Source organism: Microtus ochrogaster, chromosome X (genome assembly GCF_000317375.1).
Source record: "Microtus ochrogaster isolate Prairie Vole_2 chromosome X, MicOch1.0, whole genome shotgun sequence".
Taxonomy (NCBI): Eukaryota; Metazoa; Chordata; class Mammalia; order Rodentia; family Cricetidae; genus Microtus; species Microtus ochrogaster.
The window spans coordinates 37,772,165-37,788,650 of NC_022026.1; the positions used below are offsets into that span (position 1 = coordinate 37,772,165).

The 16,486-nt window shown below is 42.2% G+C and overlaps 1 protein-coding gene and 1 pseudogene across 2 annotated transcripts in view; one reads left to right on the forward strand and one right to left on the reverse strand.

Moving 5' to 3' along the window:
- Sytl4 (synaptotagmin like 4) overlaps positions 1-14,712 on the reverse strand; it is a 52,979-nt gene extending 38,267 nt beyond the window's left edge. For both annotated transcript variants that reach the window (XM_013350539.2, XM_013350540.2), the window contains exon 1: positions 14,601-14,712. The gene's annotated coding sequence lies outside the window, so the exon portion shown is untranslated. The remainder of the gene's footprint in view (positions 1-14,600) is intronic.
- The window catches only part of LOC101992698, a 52,331-nt pseudogene continuing 49,284 nt past the window's right edge, over positions 13,440-16,486 (forward strand).

The window sequence follows — 16,486 nt, forward strand, 5'->3', positions numbered from 1 at the left end:
TATTTTCTGAATCTGCTTGCATGGTAATGTTAACAAGGAAACAAATCATTCTCATGACTGCGATGCAGTTGTCCTGGTGCACATAATGCAGCATAGAAATCTGTGCAGTTTTAAAGAACATGTCTAAGCAGACTTTATTATTTGTCACCAAGAAAATGGCGATATTTGGAGCAGACTGTTGTAAATCACTGTCTTAATAATACCTCTTATATGTATGAGATTCCAAAACATGGACGACGGATAGCTCTTAAGGCTTTAAAAGTCCAGCACCCATGTAGATTTACTGATTTGATAATGTAAAGGTAAGAGAGTTGATTTTACAGAATGGTAAAGTGAGACAAAAAAAATCCAGACAATGTGGTCAATCTCTAGAGCTTAGACAACCAAACAAAACCACGCCAAATAGAAAAGAAAGCTTTCACTTGACACCTGTGACGCTGAAAAATAATCACAACTTAGGATAACCTAGGCTACATAGAAAGACTGTGTCTCAAAAAGCAAGGCAAGGAAAAGGGAGTAGATGAAGAGAAGCACAGGAGAGGGAGAATAGAAAAAGAGAAGAGGAATGGAAATGGGAAGGGGAAGGAGAAATGGGTTAATATAGAGAGGAAGTGGGGGAAAACAAGCAAGCTAGCTTCTAGGGATTCAGTGCTTGCAGAAATCCTGTCTGGATGCCGTGACCCACAAAGGAACTAGCAGCAATACAATGTCCACACTGGAATACTGTGTTGGTTGTTGTATCAACTGTTCCTTTCCATTTTAAGGTAATGTCCCTCCTAGAAGTGTTTAATAAATATGCTCATAGAAATAAATATGTCTTAACTATCTAGTCCAGACTACTGAAATTTGGCACAGATTCGAATGATAAACTTGTTAGATTTGGCATCTCAAAAGTTTAAAAGTTCTTTCTGGTGCATTTCAGAGTGAACTCCATTAACTCTCATTAGGGCAATAGCAATACCTGAAGGAGATCAACCAAAAGCACTGTCATAGTTAATATCCGTGAATATTCAACCCTGTTCTGCCTGCTGGATTTGTAAGTATAAATTTATCTAGCTAGATTTTTCCATGAGACCACCCTCTACCTTCCTAGTAGCTACCTCTGAATATTTTTATAATTTCTACTTCTTTCCCAGGCTTGGAGTTCTGAATTCTGTACTGTGTACAAAACGATCTCTGACTGGGTAGACCAATAATGTTCTAAACACCATACAAGCTAGTTAAGGATAAAGGAATAAAGCATAGGCCCTACCCACAAAGAGCACACAGTCAGAGAACCAGACAGTTGAACATACAGTCATTTTAAAAAAATAAGCAAAGAAATAAATATATGCATAGTAGATACACAATGTTGTTCTTAGAGGCTATACATTTTTAAAATGAAATTCCAGAGCCAAATACAGGCTAACTTTCCACAAATTGTTGTCCAAGGAGCCCCCAGAGGTTCTTCCAAATATTGTCATTGCTCTTGGTTGCTCAGCAGAAGCAGATAAGACACTGTTGCTGAAGAAACTGTGTACTTGGCTAATTAAGCTGGAACTAAATGGGAAACTTCCGCTCCAGAAGCTAGCATCAATGGTGCTGGGAGATGCTAAGCAGGCTGCTGGGTGAGAAAAATCATCAACAGTCTTACCCAGTTGTGAAATCTGTATGATTCAATCATGACTTGCCAGGGAAGGACAACAATGGCATGGGTATGTAGGGCACAATCAACCACTTTCAAGGTAGAGCTGAGGCCTGCTCCCAAGGTAAGAAATAAATGCCTATCACTGTCAACCTGATCAAAAGCCTGTAACTAGAGAGGCCCCAGGCTTTAATGAGGAATGTAATACTGATGTTTTGTTAAATGTACGTGCAGCCAAACCGCTTCCTAAATATTTATGTTTATACCCATAGATTAGTGCTACCCTCACCCCAGATCAGAGAACTTTCTTTTTGCAGTTGGTGATAGCTAATGCAGAAAGTGCTGAGAAGTGACTGGTGAGTGCTCAGCCCTATATGGGACTACTCTGCCACTGCCTCTGAGGCCTGGAAGGAAGAAGTGGTAGAAAGGCTGCAGGGGCCAGAGGATTGGAAAGAGTTACCTCCTTGTGGATATGATATAATCATTGCCACCATTTACACACAGCAGCTGTGGCTACCTTCACAAGATAGACACCAAAAATAACAACGATAAATGAAAGTAAGAGGGGAACTCGTGTGAAAAAAGAAGGGGGTCAGCAGGAGTGGGAGAGGGACAGCAAACAGTTTGGGGTAAATATCACAATACCCTGTACACATATATAAAATTATCAACAATTTAAAAATTAATAGTCTCTAAAGTCTAAAGGCTGATTACACACATACACGCATACATATGGTAGCATGGGAATATTAAGTTGGAGCCTCTAACTCAGCTGGGCCGAAAGGGGACTAGGAAGCGAATTATCAGCAGGAGCACATGAACTGAATGTAAGTTTAATGGGGAGCAGCTGGTTTGCCAGTAAAACGAGGGCTTTCCATCAAGAGGAAAAAGCATGGAGCATAAAGCAACACGCTACAACAAGCACTAGAGTGATAATGACTGAAAAATTATAAAGGGAGGGTGTTAAAGGGGCAGAAAGTCTGGAGAGCTTGGCACACTGTGCACAGAAGCCTGGCTTTTGACAACGAGACACACTGAAGTGTTTCAGGTGAGACCAGGGCATTTTAGAGCACTAAAAGAGGTGTGAAGAATATTGATTTGAGAAGTGTGTGGCATAAATCCTGGGCGAACACGACAAGAAAGAAGTCAAGCGCGCAGAAGTAGTAGAGAGGGAAAGGAGAACATTGCAAAGGTAACACGAAGGTAAAATGCGCAGGCAGTGTATGTTCTATAACACAGAAATAGCCTGTCCTGTGAAGACGTCGAGTTCTAATTAAGGAGAATATAGCATAGAACTGTGTGGAAAGCACTGGCTCAGTAGCCGGGCTGCCTATGTTCAAATTTCACGACATTTTCTAGAACTTTGCAAAAGTTATCTGACCTCCCCGAGACTCAGGTTTCCCACTTGAAAGAATGGCAATAATAGGAACCCCCACCAGGGGCTATGAGGATTCAAATATGTATCATGAATAAAAGGCATAGCATAGTGTCTGGCCTGGAATAAGAACCTAATATTGTTAGCTACTTAGTTTTAATTATTATTAACCATATGCTTTGGAAAATATATGAGCATATGGCTGTTTTGACATCTTTCTATGAAATTTGAGAAATCTAATCAGTATTCTTGCCCAGATGGAAAGTTGCCCGTACCTCTCTGCATGGATGTAGACTGGTAAGCATAAATATTAAGCAAATGTTAGTAATTAGATATGATCGGTTTTTAAAGATATTTATTTATACACTGTTCCAGACAGGATTTAAAGTGACTTATAAAGATACATAAAACATAGAAAAATATCATACATTTTTAAAGTAGGATCAAAAAAAGAAAAACAGGAATGGAGACAAAGTAAAAGATTCAAAGCCATGGCTCCTAAATCAGAGAGCAAGTGAGGCTTCCCAGTAGGTACCCAGAGTCCACAGCAGTCCAGCCTCCCACCAGGTCATCCTGGGAGCACAGCCTCCTCTCACACACGCGTCAGGCCTTAACCTCTCTGGGCCTGCTGTCAACTGTCTACAGTGGCAAAGTTGACTTCATTTTTTCCTTAATGGTGAGAAATTTACAACCATCTCACAGTTCCCCACGAAGTTTCAGGATATCAAATATCTTTTTTCTAAATGGTTTCTATAATACGGGTGTGTATGTATGTGCTTTGGCGGTTTGCAGTTTCAGCTCCTTTTAAGATACACACCAGCTAGGGTGATGACCGTGTTGAAGGTGACAGCGGCCAACACTTCTATATTTGCTCTGAACATTTTCTACACATGGAGTTATTTAGTCCTTAGAATCATGCCATGAGGCAGGTTCTAAAATGTTGTGTACATTTTACAAAGGAGGAACGTAAGACACAGACTGAGCAAATAACTTTCCCAAGGTTATATACCCTGGAAGAGACGGTCTAGTTTTCTGACTAGGCAGTCAGGTTCCAGGGTCCAAGGTCTCGGCCATTAGATTGTACCGTCACATTATAGTCTGGAAATAGTGTTCTGCACAGTGAGATTTGGAAAGAAGGACATTTTGTGCCTGGGATCTTGAGGTAGGTTTTTAAAGTCATTACCTACTAATGGACCAGTGTTCAAGAGGCCCTCAGTCTGGCTTATTTTCGCATCCCACTGACTTGTGCTCTACAGATGGGGGAATATCCACTCTCCCCACATCTCTGCTAATGAACAGTGGTAGCACACTGAGGGAAGCAAAAGTAACCACAATGAAATTTCCTTAGTTAGCTCTTATAATCCTATGTGGAGACAGCTTTCCCCAGATGGTAGCTACATAGTTAACTTTCCAAATCATCAAATACTGTTCACAAGTGGTTTGAGGAAATTTCCTCTTCAGATACTGTATACGACTGTACAGTAAGCCCTAAAGGGAAGCTATATACCTCACTCCACTCTTCCAGAACGCCATACATTAGCATGAGGCTGTGGCCTTATTCTCATGATTTCACATTCAAAATACCCTGCTTCTCGGGGCTTAAACCCACCACAAATCCGAGAGACAGTTCTCCACACTGCGCGATTCACAGAAATGTTACATGTCATAAAAATGAGGTTGTGGGTCAAAAGTGAGACAATGGCGTGCAAGGTGCTGGTGCAGCCTCTAATCCCAGCCCTCGGGAGGCAGAGGCAGAGGCAGATCTCTGGGGTTCAGAGGCCAGCCTGGTCTACCGAGCAAGCTCTAGGACAGGTCTCAAAACTACACAGAGAAACCCTATCTTGAAAAACCAAAACAACAACAACAACAAAAATGAGATCATGGGTCCAAATGCCTCACCTGGCAACAGGAGAAATAGCTATTATGAAAAAAATTAATTCTCCAACTTTCAAAATCTGCACTAGAAAATTTTCCTCTCATGGAAGCCAGGCATAAGGGCCTATAAAGCTGAATTATAGCTTTATAATTTATAGTGGGAGGCTATCTCGTTCACTCCCTTCTGTACTAAAATCTAGTTCCCTAAGAGAAAAAGAATATTCAAAAATCAAAAATATCCAGCATGATGGTGCATACCTGGAATCCCAGTAAGCAGAGCCCAAGGCAACAAGACTGTGAGTTTAAGGCCAGTCTGGGCTATATATGGAAATCCTGTCTCAAAAACCGGGGGTGTATTTCAGTGGAACAGCATTGACAAAGCCCTGAATTTGGTTTTATCTGACTCACTCCAGCCCTATATCCCCAAATAAAGGAATACTATAAAATTAATTCATTTATACTTATTTTTAAGTGTGGTCAGGCTGTAATTTTTCAGTAAAGCTTATCACCTTGTAACTTCATTATCATTCCCGACTCAATAAGCTTTGATAAGGCTGAAAACCCACAGGGAAGACCCTGTTCTTTTGCCAGGGTCACAGATGGTGGAGATTTCTAAACTGAACTCTAACTGGCATCTGTTTCTTGCAGGCCACGTCACCTAAAAAGCACCCACGCCATCCTCTTAAATGAGAAATCATGATGGCTCATGACTAATCTAGCCATGTTCACACCTAGCTGTGATTTCATGCATTTGGCTTCTTTTTAATTTTAGGGATGCTGTGATCTAGCTATGGCCATAGAAACCTTAAACACAACCAAATAACCTGTATCTGAACTTGACCTGAGCTGCATATGTGGCAGATCATTCTAAAGTGTTAATTTCTTTCAAATAAAATGTTAATAAATATGTATGTGAGTGTGTGCACACAAAAGGCAGGGAAAATTACAAAATATAAAAGAAATGTAATATATTAACTTACTGCAAGTCTTCCTTGCCTCCTAGACTGTTTAACCATAATTACTTGACACGTTACTTCAAATCCCTAGTGCAAGATTAGTGCATGCATTATCAACATCTGGTGTACTGCAAAAGCAATGTTCTTACAGTTTAAAAAAAAAAAAACAAAGAAAAAAAGAGTGATAACCACTAAAACATCCAAAAGAGATTCGTATATTTCTTTATTTGCAAAACTGATGAGATACATGATAGTTCCTTTGAAAGTTCTAAGGGGGAAGAGAAACTAATTCCTGTAAAGAATCAAGTAGAATTTAAGAAAAGTCAAGCACTCCAAATATCTAGATGTACTTTCTTTGGCACTCATATGTAAATATTGGCTGTGGTATTATTATTAGCTCTAAGTAGAATTACACATAGAGGAATCTGCTTAGCAATGAAGCTATCCTCTTCTTTCAGAAATGTTACACTTTTCAGTATATATGAGCTCCTTTACTGGATTGTTAGCTGTATGGGAGAATGGGCCTTGTAGAGTGTGGAGAAGGAAGGAAATGGAACTTTATTTTGTTCGTCTCTGTACCTTCAGTGTCTAGAGTGCTGCTTGACCTACGATATGTACTCAATCAATATTTGTTGAATGAATGAGCTGGCAACAAAAATACCACTTATCATTCAACCACACCCAAGAGCTTATTGCCCAGAACTTCTCCTCCACCTTTGATATCATTGATTCAATACTCCTCTCTGAATTTAACACCTTATCTTTCTATCTTGTTCACTCAGTGATCTCTCAAGCCGTTCCTATTCCCAGCCCTCGCTGGACAGTCTTCCACAAACCCTCTTTCATCTGCTGTGCTCCTTCCTGTCTTCACTTCCTTTCTTAGACAGTTTGGAGTCTATTATCCCAAATGCACTTTTGTCAGCATCCTCATTAACTCCTAATTTCATTACAGATCTCTGATTTTTAAAAAGCCTAACCCATCTGAACTCACCTGTGTGCTTTTATGCCTTCAGAAGAGCTTCTGGGATCCAGTGAAGAAAAGACTCACCCTGGTAGATTATTATCCACATGAATTTTTCATCACCAAGCTCGCCTTAACACTGCTTGGCACCACAAATATGCTTCTCTGGACCTGGCTTGCCCTCCTAGTCTCTACAATACCTGCTCAACCCAGACCTTGTCTACCTCAACTCCTGCTCCAATAGGCTGGTCTTACTTCTTCTCTATCACGGAGAATTATGTCAACAGACAACTTCCTGATGCTAAACCTAGAAAATTATGCTCATCTATGCCCACTCATGATGAGCCTTCACCTAATTCCAGATCCCTTCCCATGAGGCATAAGGGCTCTACTGTGTCAATACCACCCTTCTCATCAGCCTCCAGAGACACTAAATGAAACGTGGATTCTACATAGCTCAACCCCTCTCCTGATGTTACCCTTTCTCTGCTCATCAGAGCCAAATTTCTCTAAAGAATTATTCAGATTCAATGCCTCCAATTCCTCATCTCCCCAATTATTTATTAACTCATCAGTCTACCTTTCCACCTCATAGAACCCTGAAATTGCTTCTAGTACAGAAAGAACCAGGAAATCTTCAAATGCAATGGAGAATTCTTAATCCTTCTCTTCCTAGAATTCTTTTAGTCATTATCACTACTGACCATGTTTAATATAACAGAATTGACCATTTGAAGAGAGCTATTATATTTGGAAAAACTATTGAGCTGACATTCAAGATGTGATAGACAGATGGAGAGAGAGAGACAGAGACAGACAAACAAAGGGAGAGAGATATAAAGAGAGATTTGGGGATGAACAATGTCTAAAGCAGCAGAAAAAAATCCATCATATACATAATACAATTACTGGGAAACTATCCCACTGTTTAAAAACTCGGTTCTATGTACTGACACTGAAATATTACTGTAGTACACTAAATAAAAATGTATATATTATGAGTTCATTTGTATTTTTTAACCTATAAATATAGAAAGATGGAAAGGATGGGTAAATAGATGGGAATATCTTATATAGTCACACAAACAATGTCTGGAGAAAAAGACAAGCAAAAAAAATTCCCTCTAGGAATTAAGATAAGCAAAAGCAATAAAATTATATTTTAACTCTTACTGGGTCAAGTATTAAAAATATCCTCATATCCCTGAGCACACTGAACTATATAAGAAAAAAGAGGAAATGTGATTGAATGGCTGTGAGTATTGAGAGAAGATGCTGTGCGCTCTCCAAACCTTGAGAAAGAAGAGTGGTTAGTGGTATCAGACAAGAGAAGAAAACAGCCAATAGACAGAATACAGAAGATAATCATTAAGGGAGGAAATCAAATGGACAGATAGATCCAAAAGAAAAAGGTCTACTCACACTGGCAACAAATGTTTTTTTTTTAAAATGTTTGGTTGTCGACTGAACAAAATTGCAGAAAGACACTGTTGATTTTCTTTTTAATGATTTTTTTTATTTGTGGATATATGGTTCATGTGTACTCTGCCTGATGAGGGTGCTGGGAACCAGACTCAGGTTCTCTGGGAGAGCAGCAAGCTCTCCTAACCACTGAGCCATCTCTCCAGCCCCAATGTTCAACTGTTTACAAGAAAGATATAAAAGGTACTATCATGCTTTCTTGAGGAACTGGTGATATCTGTTAAATCAAGCTGATTTGTCAAAAGTTAAACTTTTCCTAACTTTTCCCAGTCGCAATAAATTTTATCATGCATTGTTTAACCCATGGCTTTCCTACCAAAATGCTCCCCAGGGGGGGAAAAACTAGTGTCTTTCTCCACTCCATCTCAAGTGTATGGATGGCCAGACCCAACTCAGGGCTTCTAGCACACAGCAACGTTCTCATAGCTACCACACTGTGGGTCCTCCACAGATAAAACCAAGCTTTCTGATATGTCATTGGAAATAATTTAAAGACACAGACACACAAAACAGTGCAGATACCATAGTTTTCCATCTCTTTAAAGAACCTCGAGTTCAGGGTAGTTTGAAATGGTCATAGACATGAGATTGTCTTCTCTCATTTCCACTCTTCACTTGCTGGCAGTGTCTAATCTCTGATCTTGTCATTTTCTGACACAGCCATCTAGACAAATCTCTCAAAGTAGATTGTCCACAATGATTCCAGACCTGTGGCTGCTGAGTGATGCTGGAAAGTAAGGAAAACAGCCTCTGGTACTTGAGGTAGAGAGAAACTACAAAACAACTTCTCATGGCTTTATACATATTCTCATAGCTTTTTACAAAAGTTGTAACATTTGTAGTAAATGTGATGCAAACACATATACATAATATTAATGGCACATCCTTCTTTTCATCCTTCTCAGATCCCACTGGAGCTTTCACCCCTCTTGTCAGGAGGACCACCCTCAGAATCCCAGTCCTCCAGGGCATCACTAGTTTTGCCCTCTTTTGTCTCAATGAAAAAGCTATTTCCCTTTGTCTAAGTCCAGTATTTTCTCCACTTCATTCTGCTCAGTCACCACCCCCAGCTTCCTCAGGGACCCTGTATCATCTAACTCCATGTGTTCTACTCATAAATAGGCTGTTCTCTATCCTGGAGTTAAAGCAACACAAAATTAATATCCTGATCTCCCCTGAGCCCTGTCTCTTTCCCATCATAGTCAAGCTTCTTCAGGGCAAATTCTACATTGTCCCAGACTGGGGATGTAGCTGACTGCTAGAGTACTTGTCTACTATGCATAAGACTATGGCTTTGATCTCTACCATAGAAAAAAATGAAAGAGATATTTTGAAAAAATCATTCCTCCATAAAAGCATAAGTAAATACTCTTGCTAGGAAATATATAAACCCTCTGAGATGACAACTGGGTCTTGCCTGTTCAATTTTTAAAATGTGCATGTGTGTGTGTGTGTGTGTGTGTGTGTGTGTGTAAAATTTGTCTTCCATTGATAATAATTTTATGTATTTAAGAGTTAGAATAAATTTTTGTTCTAGGTATACATTATAGAAAGATTCAATCTATTCTTTTTTAAGAATATACAATTCATTAGCAGTGGTCAGCAGGCAGTGCAATAAACTAAAACTTGTCTCTCCAAGTTTTTTATTATTTATCCATTGATCAGTATCTCCCTCACCCAGAAGGTCACTTACTAGAATGATTTTTTAGGGACTGGGAAGATGATTCAGTGAGTAAGAGTTCCAATGGTGACCAGAGTGTGATTCCCAGAACCCAGGCAAAAAGCCTGGAATGGACAGGGAGGGTGGAACCAGGAAGACAGGGGTTCCCTGACTGCCAGCCCAGCCAAAACATGGTGAGTCCCAAATTCAGTGCGGAACTCTGTTTCAAGGGAATACGACAAGAGTAATAGAGAGGACACCTAAAGCCCTCCTCTGGCCTCTGTGTACACAACCACAAACACATGTGTACACACACAGATCCATCACACGCCCATACAAAGTGATTCCACACAAACATTTGCATATACTTGACCATTGTATAAGAATATTCAGTGAAGTTGGACAGTGGTGGTGAGCACCCTCAATCCCAGCACTTGGGAAGCAGAGGCAGGAGAATCTCTGTGAGTTCAAGGCCACCCTGGTCTACAGAGCTAGTTCTAGGACAGCCAGAGCTACACACACACACACACAAAAAAAAACCCTGTCTTGGTTGGGGGAAGAAGGTTCAGTGAAACTTCATGGTGGCTTGGATGAGGGTGGCATGCAGAAGAGATGGGGGCATATGGAAGAATACATGATACAGTTTGAAACTGAGATCAGTAAGAGTTCAAACACTGGATGTGATAGACTAAGAAGAAGATAGAAATCAAGGGTGAGCCGACATTCTTGTTTCAACCAACTAAATGGATAATGGTGCCCTTTTTCTTAGTAATGGAAAGCTGAAGGGAAAGATTAAAGATGATAGGGCAATCAATAATCCTCATTTGGCCACGCTACCCTTGAGGCATCTATCAGATGACATGTAGAAATGTCAAATAGGTCACTAAGAACATGAGGTGTCAGCATAGAAGAAAGGCCCAGAACAGCAACATGAATGATGAGCGTCCAGAGGGATGTTACGGCAATGGTGCTGGATGAAGTTCTGAGAAGGTCTGGGGTGGAGAAAAGTCTGCAGACTGAGACACTCCAGTGTTCAATGTTTGGAGAGAGAAGTTTTAAAGAGCCTAAGCAGTTATTTGTGCAAACTTAAATTTCAAAGAAGTTAACACATGCAAAAAAAGGTGAGATGGTCCTTCCCAGTCTGATGTTATCAAATGCATTCTGAAAGTTTTCTGGATACTCCAAACTGCATTTAAACAAAACAGCAAGTTTGTTTTGCCACACAACTGTCGCCTCATCTTATATGGAACCAGTATACAAAGAGGCAGGTGCACTACACCGGAAGTTCTCCTGCCAGTCCAGAACCCAATAACCACCTCACACTTTCAAAGGTCAAGGGCAATGAGACTAGAAACCTAATTTGTGGCATCTTTTATTCTTTTGAGCTCCTCACTTCCCTGTTGCACAGTCTGTACCCTCTCACTGACTTTGTCAAATGCCTGAAAGGCCTCAGGACATCTGATAATTCACACCCCCTTCCCAGTTCAGCCACTGGTAGGAAAATGAACCAGGGAGAGAAGTATCCTTACATTTCCACCCACAGGTCTGGACTTAAACATAAAGAGGCCGCTCAAGTCGGGCATGTTGGTTCACATTGTCAATCCTGGCCCTCAGGAGGCAGAGGCAGAATCACCATGAGTTTGAGGCCAGCTAGGATACACAGTGATGAGTTCTAGGCCAGCCTATGATACATCCTAAGAATCTTGTCTCCAACAAATTAGAAATTTAAAAGAGAGGAAATATTTACAACTAGGTCAAAGTTGTTACCAAGGATAGAATCTCAAAGGGAAACAAACAGCAGAAGGAAAGCTGTATGAGAACTGGGCCTTGGCATCCTTTTATGTATGAGGTCACAAACCAAGAAGGTTTGGTTATACGCTCAGGAAAGCACAACAGAGTTCCAATTCCTAGAATGGCACTATCATTCATTCAGTCAGTCAACAAACATCAATCAGTATGACTCCTATGATGTGCTGAGAACTCTGGTTCCTTTGGCCATCGCTGAATACAAAAGACAGCAATTCCGACCCACATGGCCTTGCATTATGGGGTGGAGGTAAAAGAATAAGCAAGACAAATGCAGGAAAGAATGTTTAGGCAAGGAGTTTCATTTTAAGTGGGTTGGTCAGTGCCTTCCTCCCAGCAGAGATACAACTCTTCTGTACAAACCCCTACTGTGGTTTCCAAGGAGCTCAGGATGGTCTCTTCTCATTTCAATCTCGCCACCACCACATCTCAATCCCTTGGAGACATGGCATCCCCAATCCCTAGCACAAATTATTTGTGCTTCAGGACCCACTTACTGCCCCTACAGAGATTACAAGCTTCCAGATGGAAAAGCAGAGTGGTATTCGAACCTTTGCTGGAGTGCAAGCAAAGTCTTTAAACATAGTATAACTAGTCATTCCGCTTGGGTAAGGGAGGACGTGTGTATTCAATGAGTTTGTCTCAAAGGCAATGACTTTAGGCTACATCCTGAGGGGTGAATAAGAATTAATGAGAAGGGGGATATGAATGGCAAGTTTCCGAGAGGAAACAATAGTTTAGAGTTCCAGAGTTGGAACTGAGGAAGCCATTCTCCCAACTATCTTTGCCTAAACTACCAACAGAAAGGGCACAGCACCACTCCACCTGATGTGGCTTTGCCACACACACATCTTTTTGTCAAAGACTTGTCAGTTGCTGCACTTTCGTCTCTCCCCTGGCCATCAGCAAAGGAAGAAGTTGAATCAGGTGCCCACCCCTAGAATCCATGCACACACCTCTAAAATCCAGGATTATGCTCTCCTAACTTCAGGACAGTTAAATTACCATGGATCCTGAGAGCCTTGGAGGTCGCATTCGTCCAGGCATGTTCAGGGCAACATGCAACTGGCTCTGGGCTTGAAATGAACTCGGTGAGGATATGAATGAGGTGATTCATCTCCTCCACAGTACATCTAAGATGGAGCAAAAGACCCAAACTTAGAGCTTCACACAAGCTCTGTCCCACTGTCAGAACGTACTGAGGGCACTGCCCTTAGCACCTCGGTCTCCTTTGGTTTAACTGTAGCACCAACTGCACAGAATTAGTATGTGGCTTGTCTGAGATAATATGAGAACTTCCCACCATGCCTGACTTGCACTCATTGTGGCAGCATCATAGTAGGTCCAGTCTTGACGGCAAACTGCTCAGAGAACACCACCCAGAATGCTTCATAAACACACAGACCAACAATCCCAGAACAGACCTCCAAGCCCAAGTTCACCACTCTGACCTAGGGTGCAGCATCTGAAATCATGTTACCAGTGTTCATCTGCTACCCAAGTGGAGTCTCACAAACCAGTTTTGTGAGGGGGGGTTGTACTAGGATTTCCGGCAGGCGCTTACACCCCCCCCACACACACACACCAAGAAAAAATTGCCACAGCTCTCTCCATTAAACATTGTTTTCACTACTTCAGGGTACATTTACCCTTTAGTTCATTAACTCCTTAATATCAACACACTTATGAACAGCGGGGATATGAAGCTGAAAGAGCAGAAAAGTAACCAGTGAAAACAATTAGAAGCGGAGGGCAGATGTAATGCCTGTAATGGCAGCACTTTGGGAGGTAGAGGCAGGAGGATTGCCAATCAGTGTGAGTCCAGCCTGGTCTACATTAAGAATTCCAGACCAACATGAGCTAAACTAGAACCTGTCTCAAAGCAACAAAAAGCACTAGAACCTGTCTCAAAGCAACCAAAAGCAGAAAGGGGGGAGGGGGCACCCGGGAATCTGATGGGACTAATTTTTCCCACAGATTTACAATGCTTTGCGTCGGTCCTACTAGAAACAGTATTCTAGAATGCTAGGTCCTCTGGCCCTGAAGCTGCAGCACAGTAGGGGAAGGAAGGGTTGGTCAAAGCAAAACCCAACACTTTTTCAAGCTACAGGAATTTGAAGCGAATTATTTTGCCATCAAGTTCTCCTCCAATCCCATATTCTCCAATGCTACAGGCTGGAGGAACACTAGTGTCCTTCTCCCAGAAGCAAAGCCTCAGCCTGCTTCAAGCGGGTATGAGAAAGGAGTTCAGCTCTAAAGTACACAGCTGGGGCTCCAGCTCCAAGCCCAAAGGGAGACCACTGAGGCAGAACTCCCAGTCAACTGGCCCTTAGCCTGTACTTGTGGTAGACAGACAAGACAAAGCTAGGAACATAGAAGCCCGGAGGTCTCAAGAACAGCGAGGGGCCAAACCCTGTGAGAAACAGTCACCAAAAGGTGACTAGTGGCCAAGTCCGAGGACACAGCTCCGCTAAAAGCCCGTCCCAGCCCGCACCAGGCCAGCTCACCAGAGGGGCCAAGGCTGGCGGGAAACAGCCTGGGCGCGCGGGTCAGCGATACCTGTGCAAAGGCAGCACCCAGAAACAGGGTCCGAGGGAACCAGGCAGAAGCAGCCCCAGAGAAGGAAAAAGTGGCAGGGAGGGACCGCCGGAGCAGACGGGAGGCTCGGCGTGGGGGTGCGGTCCCGAGACGCGGACACGACAGACGTGCCGTGTGGCAGTTGGGGACGGAGGACAGGGACACAGAAGGTACAGCAGGACACACGCCCCCAGCGGGGGGCGGGGACGACTAGAGCAGGGGCTGGGGGTCCGCGAAGTCTCAGACAGAGGGCAAGGGGAGCTCAGACACTAGCTGCCACCTACCTCTCACCTGCAACAGGTGCTACTAGGTGACCGAAGGTCTGGGCGCTGAATGGTAGGGAGGGTCTCTAGCTCCGTGGAGACCAAGACCGCAACCCCGGCGGCCGGCCCTACTCACCCTCCCAGGAGGCGGAAAAAGCAGCAACTTTCCCTGGAGCGGGGAGGAGCTGGACTCTTAAAGGGGCCGCACCGAGCGCAGGGCTATTTTAGCAGAGGGCCAATTAGCAAGAGAGTTCTGGGAACCAAAGCCTTAGGCACTGGAGGAATTTCCTCCCGAGTTAGCAGATTTTGAGGACCTACTGGATGTACCTTCTCCACCACGTACGCGTATCCTTGCTCACACTATTAGATGATGGTGGTGGCGGGGTGGGGTAGGTGGGGATTCACTTACATTTTTGTTCAGAGAACCAAAAGTTGTTCAACTGTGAAGTACTTCTAAAAAACAAGAGTCTCTCCGGGGGAGGGAAAGATAGCTTCTTCAAGGACCTGATGTTCCTGTAAATAATCCCCCAGGACCCTGCAAGCAGTCCTCATGAAACAGATTGGGTCTTCAAAACTAAATAACTTGAATAAATTTTATAAAGAATAAAAAGGTGACCAGATAGGTAAAGAAAAGAGGTCAGAGGGAGTGTGGGAGGGGAACAGGAGAGGATAATAGTTGGGAGATAAAAAGTGAAAAAGGAGTCTGAATTTTATTTTGGGAATATTAATATGTGCGCCATTCAGATTAACTTTGTTGTTTTGTTGTTGTTGTTGTTATTTGAGGCAAATAAAAGTATTCTTTAGGTAAAGGATATAGATTAAATACACACAGTCACACTCAAAGACACAACTGGTTAAAATATTCAACTCATTAGAAACTAGAGAACAAATTAGATCAATAATGAGATTCTTTTGCAAACAATTTCGGGGGGGGGAGATTGTGAATAGCATTTAATGAGGGCTGAATAATAACCAAATAAGCTCTTTTGTAACTCCTAGCAGGCATGTGTGCTGCTTGAAGACTGTATTTGAGAGCACTGGGCAATGTCTACCAATACACAGGAAAATGTTTGTATCTACCCCCATCCCTTCCTTCCACTCTGGCCCTCTTTGCTTCACATCAGTCATGAAAGCTGGGCAGATCTCTCACATGTATTGCCACCAATTAAACATGCTCAGATTTCTACCATCTTAAAAGAAAATCTGTGTCTCACTCATATGCAAGAGCTCTCCATGCCTCCTTTCAGGTCAACTTATTAAAAATATACTTTCCAGGTGAGATGGGTCTACAATTTCTCACTCTCTCCTTTCTCATTTACTCTCAACTCTTAGCAATCTAGCTTCCTTCCTCCACTGGAACTGAGCTAAACAAGATACCCAACCAATGATCTCTGTGTCAATAAATTCCTTGATAAATAAACAAATAAAGCATTGCTGCTTCTTATCTTGCCTAACCTCTTCCCTACACTTAGCCCCATTGGCCATTTCCTTCTCCCTGCCACGGTTTCTGTGGTATCTGTGACATGACACCATTTTGCGTTTCCTCCTTGGGTTTTGCTTTCCTCTCTATCTCTTTGTAGGGTTCATGCTCTGCTGTCTGACCTCTGAAAGGCAGACAATCTCAGAGTGAAGATAAATATGCTCTCTCCCTCTCTAAATGGTATCTTTCATCTATATGACCACGAATGTAATTCTATAATTCTTCCCAGATGGCTACATTGAGCTCTGTTTCCTTAGCATCTCCAATCAGATATCCTGTAAGCACCTCAAATTCAACACAACCAACGCTGAACCCATAAAGCTTGTCTCTTAAATTTGTTCTTTCTTCCAGGGTTTCTTAATAAAAGACAACATGCCACTTGAGGTAAGCCCTGAGTAATAATTGTATGATGGGTGAATTAATGAAT